The following is a 12,385-nucleotide window of genomic DNA, read 5'->3' as shown; positions in this document are numbered from 1 at the left end:
GACTCTAATGGTCATGACATGCATATGTGGCCTATCCTCCGTCGTTAATCGTCTTTCAAGACCTTCAATTGGCAATTCCCCATCTGATTCTCAATATTATTCGACTTGTAATGCCCGAAGGGTTTTCACTATCAAGTCTCTCTCATTTTGGTTTTTTTCTCTCAGCTTTCATCGCCTTATGGTGTCCGCGAAGATTTTCACCGATAAGACTCTCTCATTTGTATCACTTTCCAGCTGGGGATTTGGAGTGTTGCCGGTATGACTCTCTCTGCTGGAGATTAGAGTCCTTTCTGCTGTGGAACAGAATGTTATGTTCGCCGGTAAGACTCTCATTTGTCTGACTTGGCATCTTTTGCAGACTGGTCAGAAGGTCTTTCTTTGGACCGTAATGTGGGTTTTTGGACAGGCTAGAAAAAAGGTTATTAAAGGCTCAAAAACAAAATAAATTTGGGGTTTTAAAATTACAACCTTCGGAACCAATTTTGCTTACCACAAGCTCAACCCTTGACCCAGTTTCTTGTTTGGGGGTTATTTACTTATTTTTTATTATTTTTATTACACCATGTACACTATGACCATTGTGGCCATTATGCACCCTATGACCGAGCCGTGAAGCGCCTACGTATCCTCTTTGAGGAATCAGGTCAAACGTAGTTCCTAATTCCTCTTTTTCATTTGACTTTTTTTTTTGTTAGCATTTTTCCTCTTCTTCTTTTTTCGTCTTTTTTTGTTTTGTTTTTTGTTGATTTTTTTCTTTACCTTCCAGGCTCGTATTTCCTAGTCGTTGCTATTGATTCCGAACGAGGGGTATGAAGGAAGTAAATAAGGCTTAAAAGGGGTAACGAAGGATAAAGTGTTTAGGTAGCAGAACAAAATGCCTTCGTCATTCCAGTCTTCAAAACATGCCAAGTGCAAACAACACAATTGAACATAGATTTGTAGCTTCTCCCGATGGTGCTGGACTTGACAATTATGTTAAACACTTGCTTTTTCATTTGTCATTTCTAAAGCACTGCTGGGCGACACTCTCACTCTCATGAACGACCCTCATGCCAATTTGGCGAATCTTGCATTTAACGGTTTTCTTTATGTTTTACTTGCCCCAGTTCCACATGACTCGGGCTTCAAATAATCTCAAACCGTTCTTATTTCCTTTAAATGCTTTGATCACCTTCCGAGGGTTTTATGATTAACTTTTAAGATTAGGCCCAAACTGTGTGCGCATGTCATGTCACGAGAATTGGCGCTGAACAAAAATGATAAAAGGACTAAACAAAAAGATGACTGGAAACAATAAAAGACCGGCTTTTGTATTAGACTACCGGCGAAATGGTTTGAATAATAAAACAAACAAAACAACCATAATAAAATCCTAACACAGCCTTGACAAAACTTAAACAAACTGATATGACAAACTGGAAAGATAAGAAGGTTTGACACAAGACAATATTCAGATTACAACCCTAAGAATAATCCGGACAACAGAAATGACAACAAAATAAGCCACCAAAAACTTCTCTCCTGCTAACCAAGGAACGGAGCGTCCTCCCATTTTATCAAAACTGGCATCTCAGCCACTGAGTTTCACATCAGTATTGCCCATACCATTGCCAACTTTAATAACATCAACTTTAGTCAACAAGTCCCAATAGGATTCGAGTGCTTTTGTTATCAGGCCTGATCCCCGCAAAGTGTGCTTCTGGGTCTTGTATTTCCGGCTTACCACAAAACAACCACCTTACCTTTCTTTGTGATTCAAAGTGAAACAGGTTAGAATGGACTCCGTCGGTCCTCATTATTAATAACAACTTTTCCTCTTCTTTTTTTTTTCATTTTTCATTTTTTTTCTTTTCTTTTTTTCGATTTTTTTTTCTTCATTTTTTTTTCTTTTTTTTTTCTTTTTTTTCATTCTTTTTTTTTCTCATTTTTTTGTTGTGGTCGAATCTTATGGAGATTGCCTACGTATCATGACCCCGCATGAATCAGACCTTGCGTAGTTCGGACCAATAAAAGATAAACAACATTTTTTCAATTTTCATATTAAAACAAACTAGATTTCAAAGGTTTGAAGATAACCTACAAACTCGAAAATCAAACAACCCACATATTCTAATAAAAGATTTACAAACTCCAAAAACAAATGGCCAGCTTCCTTTCTCCGTTTGACAAATGCAACCGAACGATTATTTTTACAAACGTGGCCCCTTCCAAATTTCACATGAATTTTGAGGCCGGGGAGGATTATTTTATGACACTTTACAAACTTGTCCATTCTTTTACGAAAATAACCTTTCGACAATTGAGAGATACTCTAAGGCTATTTCGGCAAGAACGGTTTAAGACACTGCCGAAGCTGGCTCGACTTACTTTGACCAAAAGCCCAAACGGTATTCACCTGACCGCTGACTCTTTGTTTTTTTTTCAAATTACAATAAAAACTTGGTGTTGCAAACACGACCCTAAAGCGCCTCGGGGACGAAGATTTTTAAGGCTGTGTGGGTCAACTGGACCAAAATCCCTAAAAAAAAATGACCCAAAGGTGGCTGTTTATGCAAAGTCAGTCTTCCGGTGTCCCTTTCGGGAACATTCGGCTATTTATGATAAAACAACATCACCTGACTTATTCATGACTCTTTTTATCGTTTTTTTTTCAAAATAGAAAATTCAATATTGCAAACACGACCTTTCAACGTCTCGGGGACGAAGATTTTTAAGGCTGTGGGGGTCCACTATACCAAATCTTAAACATGACCCGAAAAGTGGTTGTTTATGCAAAGTCAGCCCTCCGGCGTCCCTTTCGGGAACATTCGGCTATTTTTGACAAAACAGCATCACCCGACTTATTTATGACTCTTTTTATCATTTTTCAAAAATAGAAAACTCAACATTGCAAACACGGCCTTTCAACGCCTCGGGGACGAAGATTTTTAAGGTTGTGGGGGTCCACTAGACCAAATCTTAAACATGACCCGAAAAGTGGCTGTTTATGCAAAGTCAGCCCTCCGGCGTCCCTTTCGGGAACATTCGGCTATTTTTGACAAAACAGCATCACCCGACTTATTCATGACAAAATTAAAATTTTGACATATATATATATATATATATATTTTGCCTATTTATATATATATATTGCCTATTTTAGAAAAAGGGGGGTTGAACCCGATGAGGGTTGCCTACGTATCTCACATCCTGTGAGAATCAAACCCGCGTAGTTCGGGCAGATTGGATACGGGTGAGAATAAAAAAATAACTAATTCAAAAAAAACATATTTTTTTTTCTTTTGCTTTTTCTTAAAAGGTGATGAAACATGTAAAATCTTTTGGATTTTCTTTTTCCTTTTTTTTTTTGATTTTTCAAAAATGATAAAAAGTGCAAAGAATTTTTTTTTTTTTGAATTTTTCATCATTTTTTTTAATTTTTTTTTAAAATAAAAATGTAACAAAACATAACCGGGCCCTATTTGCTTTATCTTCGCACTTCACCCTCTCTTTTTCCTTTTTTTTCCTTTTCATTCACTCTCAATTATCATTGGTCCGCCAAATGACCCTTTTACCCTTGAAGGAATGCAACATGTAGCACATAGGATGCATCAAGATGGTCTTTTTCATTTCAGGTTGCTAGCCCTAGACAGACCCAACCCCTGTGTTGAGTCCCCTAAGTCAAATGCAACATGATGCAAATAATCGTTCCTACTAGGGATCCGGCATGAAGTCATGTTATTTTATGTTCAAGACCTGAGTCGGTGTTCTAGACTGTGTACCCGAGCGGACAACTCAAGTCGAGGAGGGGGCAACTTACCGGGAACCAAAAGGCCATCCGGCTTCGTAACTTGTCCGAGCCTCTTTTTTATTTCAGGGTATGACACTAACAGAATAAGGAATCTCAACCAGTAAGCACATCCCCGGAGGTGAAGAGAGGGTTCATCACAATTTATATATACAGTCAAATAATATCAAAGCGGTAAAAGCAGCATTTAGCACATTAGGCTCAAACATGTAAAAATCAGATAAAGCCAAATATAACAATTTATCTAAGCTCGAATTTCTAACCCTGAACCAGTGGTTCTGGTTCATAGAAAATTCCCCAGCAGAGTCGCCAGAGCTGTCACACCTCCTTTTTCCGCCCCCGCGGGGGGTACAGGGGAGTTTTTTCCAATTAAAGGACAATCGAAACGGGATTTATTTATTTATTTCAGAGTCGCCACTTGGGAGATTTAGGGTGTCCCAAGTCACCAATTTTAATCCCGAATCGAGGAAAAGAATGACTCTGTATTACAGTCCGCGAACCAGAAATCCGGATAAGGAATTCTGTTAACCCGGGAGAAGGTGTTAGGCATTCCCGAATTCCGTGGTTCTAGCACGGTCGCTCAACTGTTATATTTGGCTTGATTATTTGATATAATACGTATTATAAACTTATGTGCAAATTTTATCCTTTGGCCGCTTTTATTATTATATTTTTAAAGAATGTGAACAACGTTTAAAAAACATGTCTTTGGATTGCGTCACATAAAATGCATCCACGATCCGGAACGTATTTTTATTCAATGTTTTGGGATTTGGATTTGGGTCGCATAAATGCGTACCCGTGTTTAAGAATGTATTATTATTATATCGCGCCTAAAGCGATTAGCGCTTTATTACTTTGGGGAAGGCCGTGAAATTTGCTAAACGGCCCATCCCGAAGTTTAAGTAATCAATTTAAATTTTATGAGGGCCACACAATTTGTGTTTTATTTGGCAAGGTTCGTCTCATCTTATTTTTAAAAAAAGACAGTCCTAAAATACTTACATTTTCCTATTGAAATTTGTCTCTACAAAATAAAAGAAAAAATATCTTAATTTATTTACATGCTTGAGTTGTTATAGATGAATTTTGAATATGATTCATAAAATCTGAAAATGATGCAAACATGACAGTCCGTTGTCACTGCAGGCCCAGGCCCAACGTGTATGACATAAAACTAAACCTGGGTCGTCTTATTCACATGTTATTACCTAGTTACATTATACTAGGCATGCTATCAGTTTGTCAAATTAAAAAAAAACTTAACAATCTATCTTTAATACTAGACCATTTACATGCTGAAATTAACCAATATTTTTTAACTAAACAATATTTCTACCAAGTTCCTACTAGATGGCCTATTCGTTTGATTTTTTTTTACTTGACGGAGTTACTACACCATTTATTTATTTTTGGCAATATGTAGATAGTTCAATCGTTAAGCTATCGTCGGATGTTCCACTATATGTATTAAATAGCTACACGATTCAGATTTTTGCAAACTAAATAAATTATACATACAAATAAAATTCAGAATATAATTAAAGCTAATTCAGAATTTCAACTCCTCATTTTTTGTATTCATGCTTCATATTCGGATTACAATAACCAGCGTGTCAGATGTGTACCTTATATTGGAAGCAAAAGAAAATGAAGATGAGAATCAGCAGCAGTAATAACAGTACAACCCAGCAACAACAACCCATCAACAGTAACAACCCAGGAACAGAGTTTGCAAACCAGTGGAGCAGTAATCCCAAAAAAAAAAACAAAAGCTTCAAGCTTTGATGAAACAACAATTAATTCTGATTTCAAACAATGAAAGAAAGCAGAATATTTTTTTAGTTTTTTTTTATTTTGAAAGTTTAAATATTTTTTCGGAATTTTCTCTCTCGTAAATGTTCAGCCCTTTTTTCTCTCTCTTATTCTCTTTCTGCCAGATTTTTTTTTTCTATCTGTATTCTGTTCTTTTTTTTCAGATTTCGTTTTTTCTCTTCTTCCCTTCAGTCTTTTTATGTGTCTTTCAAGACTTCCTATATATAATCCCAACTCTTTAATCAATTAAAATCAATCCCTTTCTCTACCAAACCCATTATCTTCCCACTCCTCCCCATTACATTAAATAAATATATCACACCACCCCATTATATTTTGTCCCCCATGCCTAACATAAACAAATACAAGATTCCCCCACACTAAAATTTGTCTTGTCCCCCATTTATATTAAATAACTATATCACAACCCACCCCATTTCATTTTGTCACCCATGCTTCACATAAAAAATTACAAAAATGTACAATTCCTAAACTACCCCTCCGACCTTATTGCAATTACTATTTTACCCCCAAACGTACTGCGATTTACCAAATTACCCCATCAGCTATAACAAATCAATTAATCAAACTTAACCAAAATATAGACAATATGATCAATTTCTAACAATGTTCAAACAACGAATCACATGAACATGATTTCTTCAATATTTCAACAACAAATCACATGAACACAAATTGAACAACAAAGAACAACTAAAATTTGATTGAACAATATTTTAGCAACAAACAAACCTATTTTCCGATTCAACAACAACAACAACAAACAAGTATATTCAGATTTCTAAATTCAATAATATTGAACTTAAAATCAACCCTAACAACATTACAACCAACAATTCCTATACTAAACTTAAACAAGATTATGAGACAAATTCAATAAATAATCATAAATGATAAACAAGAAATCAAACTATACAAATTTCGGATTCAAGATCAACCAAACAAAGTATGAACATGAATGAAAATATTCAATAACAATAACAAACAAACTTTGTTCAAACTTCGAATTAAACTTAAACAAAACAAATAAACATATTCAAATCACTAATATTCAAATAATCAACTAATCTTTCTTAAATTAAATCCAACAAAACTTATAACAAAGATGCATGATCCAAAAATTAAAACCAAAACATAACTTCTCATTATATTACTAAATTAAAAACGAACTTCAAACAAGATGAACACTAACTAAATCTATATTAACAACAAACAACGGATTTGAACGATTTAAACTAATACCTTTCTATATTAAAACTAAACTAACAATTCCTTTTTACAAAAATAAATAAAATTAACATGAAACAAAATGAAAAACAATTAATTAAATTTTCATTTGAATCTGAAAATTAAACCAACAAAACACATGAACAAACTAAAAAAAATTAATTCAACGATGAACAAGACAAGAATGTTAAACCCAAATCTTAAACCCACTAACCGGATCGAAACGACGATCGAAGAAGATGGTCGTTTGGCGTCGTTTGAAGACGACGCAGCAGCTACAGTAGCAGTTCCAGGAGCAGCAGCTCAACACGATGGAACAGCAGCAGCAACACGTCGGAGCAGGCAGCAGCGCAACATAGTAGCAGCAGCGCGAATGGAGACGAAGACGCAGCGGCAGCCATGGGAGCTCGAGTTCGAGCTCGATGAAGCTCGTCCATAGCTGGTCGTAGCAAAAGCAAGCAACAGCATGACGGAGCAGCAGCGGGAAGCAGCAAAACGCAGCAGTGGGCAGCAGCAAAACGCAGCAGTGGCGGACAGCAACATCTCCAAGACTGTTGCTTCTTCTTCTTCACCTCATGTTGCTCGTTGGTTTTCTGTCCAGCGACGACGAGGTGGTTTCGAATCAGCTGCTCGACGGGCAACAGCAGTAGAAGAAGGAGAAGATGTAGCAGCGGGTAGCAACAGTAGAAGAAGCAGACGATGCAACAACAACTACAAAGAAGCAGACGATGCAGCAGCGCGACGGGGTTCGACGGAGGGTTGGCTGCATTTTTTTTCTTATTGAAGAAAGAAAATGAAGGAGTTGTGCGTGTGTTTGTGAGTGTGACGGGGTGAGGGGGAAGGGCTGGAGGGGGTGGTCGTTGGGGGTAGGGCAGCCATGGATGGAGCTTGAAGATGGTGAAGGAGAAGAGAGAAAGAGAGAGGGGGGTGGCGGATGGGTTAGTATTTTTTAGGGTTTTCTTCTTCTTCTTTTTTTGTTTTGTGTTGTTTGTAAGATAATAGGGGTGTTGGGTTATGGGCTGGGTCGACCCAGTTCGAAATAGACTGGGTCGTTTGGGAAGATTGGGCCAATTTTTGGGCCTGTGGCTTGAAATCGAAGAAGAGGCCCAATTCCGACTTTCTTTATATTTTCGCTCTCTTTTCTTCTTTTATTTCTCTAAAACTAAATTATAAAAATACTTAAATTATTATTAAGAACTAAATTAAGTTATAAAAGCGCAAATTAACTCCAAATAACAATTAACGCACAATTAAGTAGTAATTAAGCATAAAATTGTATATTTGGACATTAAATGCTAAAAATGCAAACGATGCCTATTTTTGTAAATTTTTATTTTTTTGTAAACAAACTTAATTACTAACAAATTGTAGAATTAAATCCTACATGCAAAATGCGACATATTTTTGTATTTTTTATTAATTTAGCAAATAAACATGCACAGACAAATACAAATAATTATTCAAAATATCACAAAATTGCACACCAAGGAAAATTATTTTAGTTTTTGAATTTTTTGGGAGTAATTCTCATATAGGGCAAAAATCACGTGCTTACAGCGGTCATGCCACTCCTGCTGGGGATGGTTTCCTCTTTCTCCTTTCCCCGCTTTGTGTTCCATTATGCTATCAAAACTTGTTGGGGATGATATTAATTGCTGACACTGGCCCATCCCTTTTATCAATATCATCTTGATGGGGATACCCTTCTTGACACGGTCTTTGCGCCTGTTCCTTCCTCACTTATACCACTTGGGTGTACTAGTCAGATCCCGTCTTGTATAATTGGAAAGTTGATGGCAAATTTTGAAGTCATTTCTCACTTGCTTTGACCAAATAGACTCTACTAGGAAATTTTCTATGAAAGGAGAAAGACAAAAAGGGACGGAATAAAAGACAAAAAGAAAAAGATGACTCTTTAACAAGAGAAACTATAAGTAAAACCTATCAAACACGGATACCGGCTCTAAGGGTCATGACATGCACATGTGGCCTATCTTCCGTCGTCACATCGCCTTTTACCATTTTTGTCTCATGATTTTCATCTGATTCTCAATCCTTATTCGACTAGTAGTGCCCCGAAGGGTTTTCACTATCAAGCCTCTCTCATTTCGGTTTTTCTCTCAGCTTTCTTCGCCTTATGGTGCCTGTGAAGGTTTTCACCGATAAAACTCTCTCATGTTTCTTTCTCAGCTGGGGATTGGAGTGTTACCGATAAGATCTCTCTACTAGGGATTCCTTTGGCTATCCAACCCTTCAACTCATGATCCTCATTCCGTAGGGGATCAATGTCTTTTATGCATGGGGATCAAAGTCTCTTCTGCATGGAGATCAGAGTCTTTTCTGCATGGGGATCAGAATGTTATATTCTGAGTAAACTCTCTTATTTGTCTGACTTGGCATCTTTTGAAGACTGATCAGAAGGTCTTTCTTTGGACCGTAGTGTGGGATTTTGGATAGGCTAGAAAGGAAGGGTATTTAGGGCTAAAAAATGCATCAATTTTGGGTTCAAAATTACAACCTTCGGAACCAGATTTATTTACAACAAGCGCAACCGTTGCCTCAGTTTCTTGCTTGGAGATATTTTAATTTTTGTTACACTATGACCGAGTCGTGAGGCGCCTACGTATCCTTCTTTGAGGAATCAGGTCAAACGTAGTTCCCACTGATTCCTTTTTCTTGTGACTCATTTCTTATCTTCCTTTTATTTTTATTTTTCTTTTCCTTTTCCTTTTCTCTTTTGCCTTTTTTTTCTTGTTTTTTTCTTTTTGTTTTTGTTGTTTTCTCCTTTTCTTTTCTTTTTCTTTTTCTTATCTTTTCTGTTTGTATTTCTACTCTTTGCTACTGATTCCGAAAGATTTGTAGCCTCTTCTGATGGTGTCGGACTTGACAATTATACTCACACATTTGCTTTTTCATTTGTCATCTCTAAAGCACCGTTGGGCAACACTCTCACTCGCATTATCATGAACGACCCTCATGTCAATTTGGCAAACCTTGCATTTAATGGTTTTCTTTATGTTTTACTTGCCCCAGTTCCACATGACTTGGGCTCCAAATAATCTCAAACCGTTCTTATTTCCTTTAAAAGTTTCGATCATCTCCCAATGGTTTAATGATCAGCTTTTAAGATTGGGCCAAAATTGTGTGCGCATGTCATGTCACTAGAATCAGTGTTTGAACAAAAGACACAACAAAAGGATAGAAGAACTAAACAAAGAAAATTACTGGAAATGATAAAAGACCAAAATTTGCATTAGACTAACGGTGGAATGGTTCGAATAACAAAGTAAGCAAAACAAACCAAAGTACACCATGAAACAAACCTGGACCAACTAAATAAACCATTGTGGCAAAAATGGAGGGACAAGAGGGTTTGACACAAGACAATATCCGGATTACAACCCTAAGAATAATCCACACAACAGAAATGACAACAAAATAAACCATCAAAGATCCTCTCCGGCTGACCCAAAATGGAGTGTCTTTCCAACTACCAGGCACGGCATCTCCGGCTGACCCAAAATGGAGTGTCTTTCCAACTGCTAAGCACGGCATTTTAGCCATTGAGCTCTATATCAACATTGCCAAGACCATCACCAACTTCAGTATCATCAACATCAGTTAACAAGTTCTCAAAAGGATTCGCATGCTCCCTGTCACTGTCATTGATCACAATTACCCCTTCCTGAATCATTCTTTCTATTTCCTTTTTCAAAGAACGACAGTCTTCAATGCTATGTCCTTGGACATTAGAGTGGTACATGCATCGTACAGCAGGATCGAATCCTTTTGCATATGGGTTTGGAGTATAGCCAAAGAGCGGCTCGATCAGGCCAGAAAGCTTTAGCTTTTCAAACAAACTTGTGTAGGACTCCCCAATTGGCGTGAAATTATTTCTTTGCCTTTGTCCCCCTCCATGCCCCTGTTTTCTAGGGTCGTTGGGTGCTCAAAAACGTTGTGAAGGCAAGAATGCATTATGTGGTACTGGTTCTCGCCATAGGGGGTGACCTAATAGTTGAACCTGTGACCGGACATTGTTCGGAGGATAATACTGAGGCAAATTATATGGAGCTTGGGGGCAGGTTTGGGCATGATGGGCTGAAAAGAGTGGCTTTGATGGTGGGTAGTAGGGTTGTGGAAGGTTGTATGGAGTGTGTGGATAATTTGGGTGACGGGATCTGGGCTGGTAGTGAGGGGAAGGACCTCTGAATTTGGACCCAGTACCTGCTTCGACTGTTGCGACCTCGAGCGCACCTCCCGCGCCGCTCTGGATGGCCTGAGTGGTTGCTTTAATCGCCGAATAGCTCAGGATTTTGTTGGATCTGAGTCCCTCTTCGATCATACCACCCATTTTTACTACTTCGTTGAAAGATTTACCAACTGATGTCACTAGGTGACCAAAGTAAGTTGGCTCCAAAGTTTGTAAGAAGTAGTCCACCATTTCACCTTCCCTCATTGGTGGATCGACTCTCGTTGCTTGTTCCCTCCAACGGAATCCGAATTTTTACTTACTAAATTTTCTGATTATCTTCTTCTTCTTCTGCACAATATTTCCAGTGTGTTTTATCACCATTGAGTGGTTCGCCGATCACCAGAATTTTTGGTATCAATACGCTGGTGAGTTAAATCGTTCTATCGTTGGAGGATATATTCCATAACCTCGGGTATTTGAGGGGAATAATTTCCTTAAGGACACACTGTGTATTCAGTGGGCTCGATTTATTCCTATATTGTTTTTAGAATTTATTTTGACTAACTAGTTCTACTAATTTTCTGTTTCTATTTTTCAGAAAGTTTATTGTTTTATTGATTTTACAGCAATACAGATTGAATCACACTTACCACTCCACTACGACCCTCGTTGGTTTTCATTCATTTTCCTTGTTGGTGCATAATGATGTAAAACAATGGAAATGGCTGATAATTTTACGGGGACACTTATGTATTGACCAAGATAAAAACTAAGATTGGAGTTTTAATCTAATAATTCTAAACAGTGTTAATCTAAATAAAGAACTTCCTCTCTGAGCAGCCAAGATTCAACAATACTGTAATTTTTTCATTAAGTTTTTAATCAAGAACATTAAAAATATACTTGATATTTAACAATCATATTTGTTAGGTTTGATAGAAACGGTGGAAAAAAAGAAGATTTAACCTTAAATGTTGGGAAAGTCACGTCTGAATCCTAAAAATTACAAACACAAAAAACTGCACTAGAAACCAAAAAGATACTAAAATAGCAGAAATTACACCTCAAAAGGCTACACTAGACTCTAGAAATAGACAAAGAAATAACATAAACTACAAAAATTATACTTGTATAAATATGAGTTGCCGCTAACTGCTTAGTGCATATTTAAGGGGCTATTTTGAAGCTACCCTCAAACATAACGGATTATTTTTATCCTTTTCTCCAACTTCAGTATAGGTTGCAATTTTAAAATGAGAGTTGTACTTCTATATATTTCTAAAAGATAAAACTATATGTAAACAAAAAAAAAAAATGGAAGACAATCCTTCAGAGTTAGAGAA

The sequence above is a fragment of the Nicotiana sylvestris genome, chromosome 5 (assembly GCF_000393655.2).
Source record: "Nicotiana sylvestris chromosome 5, ASM39365v2, whole genome shotgun sequence".
Classification (NCBI taxonomy): Eukaryota; Viridiplantae; Streptophyta; class Magnoliopsida; order Solanales; family Solanaceae; genus Nicotiana; species Nicotiana sylvestris.
The sequence above is the reverse complement of the archived record's forward strand: the minus strand, read 5'-3'. Positions refer to the sequence as shown.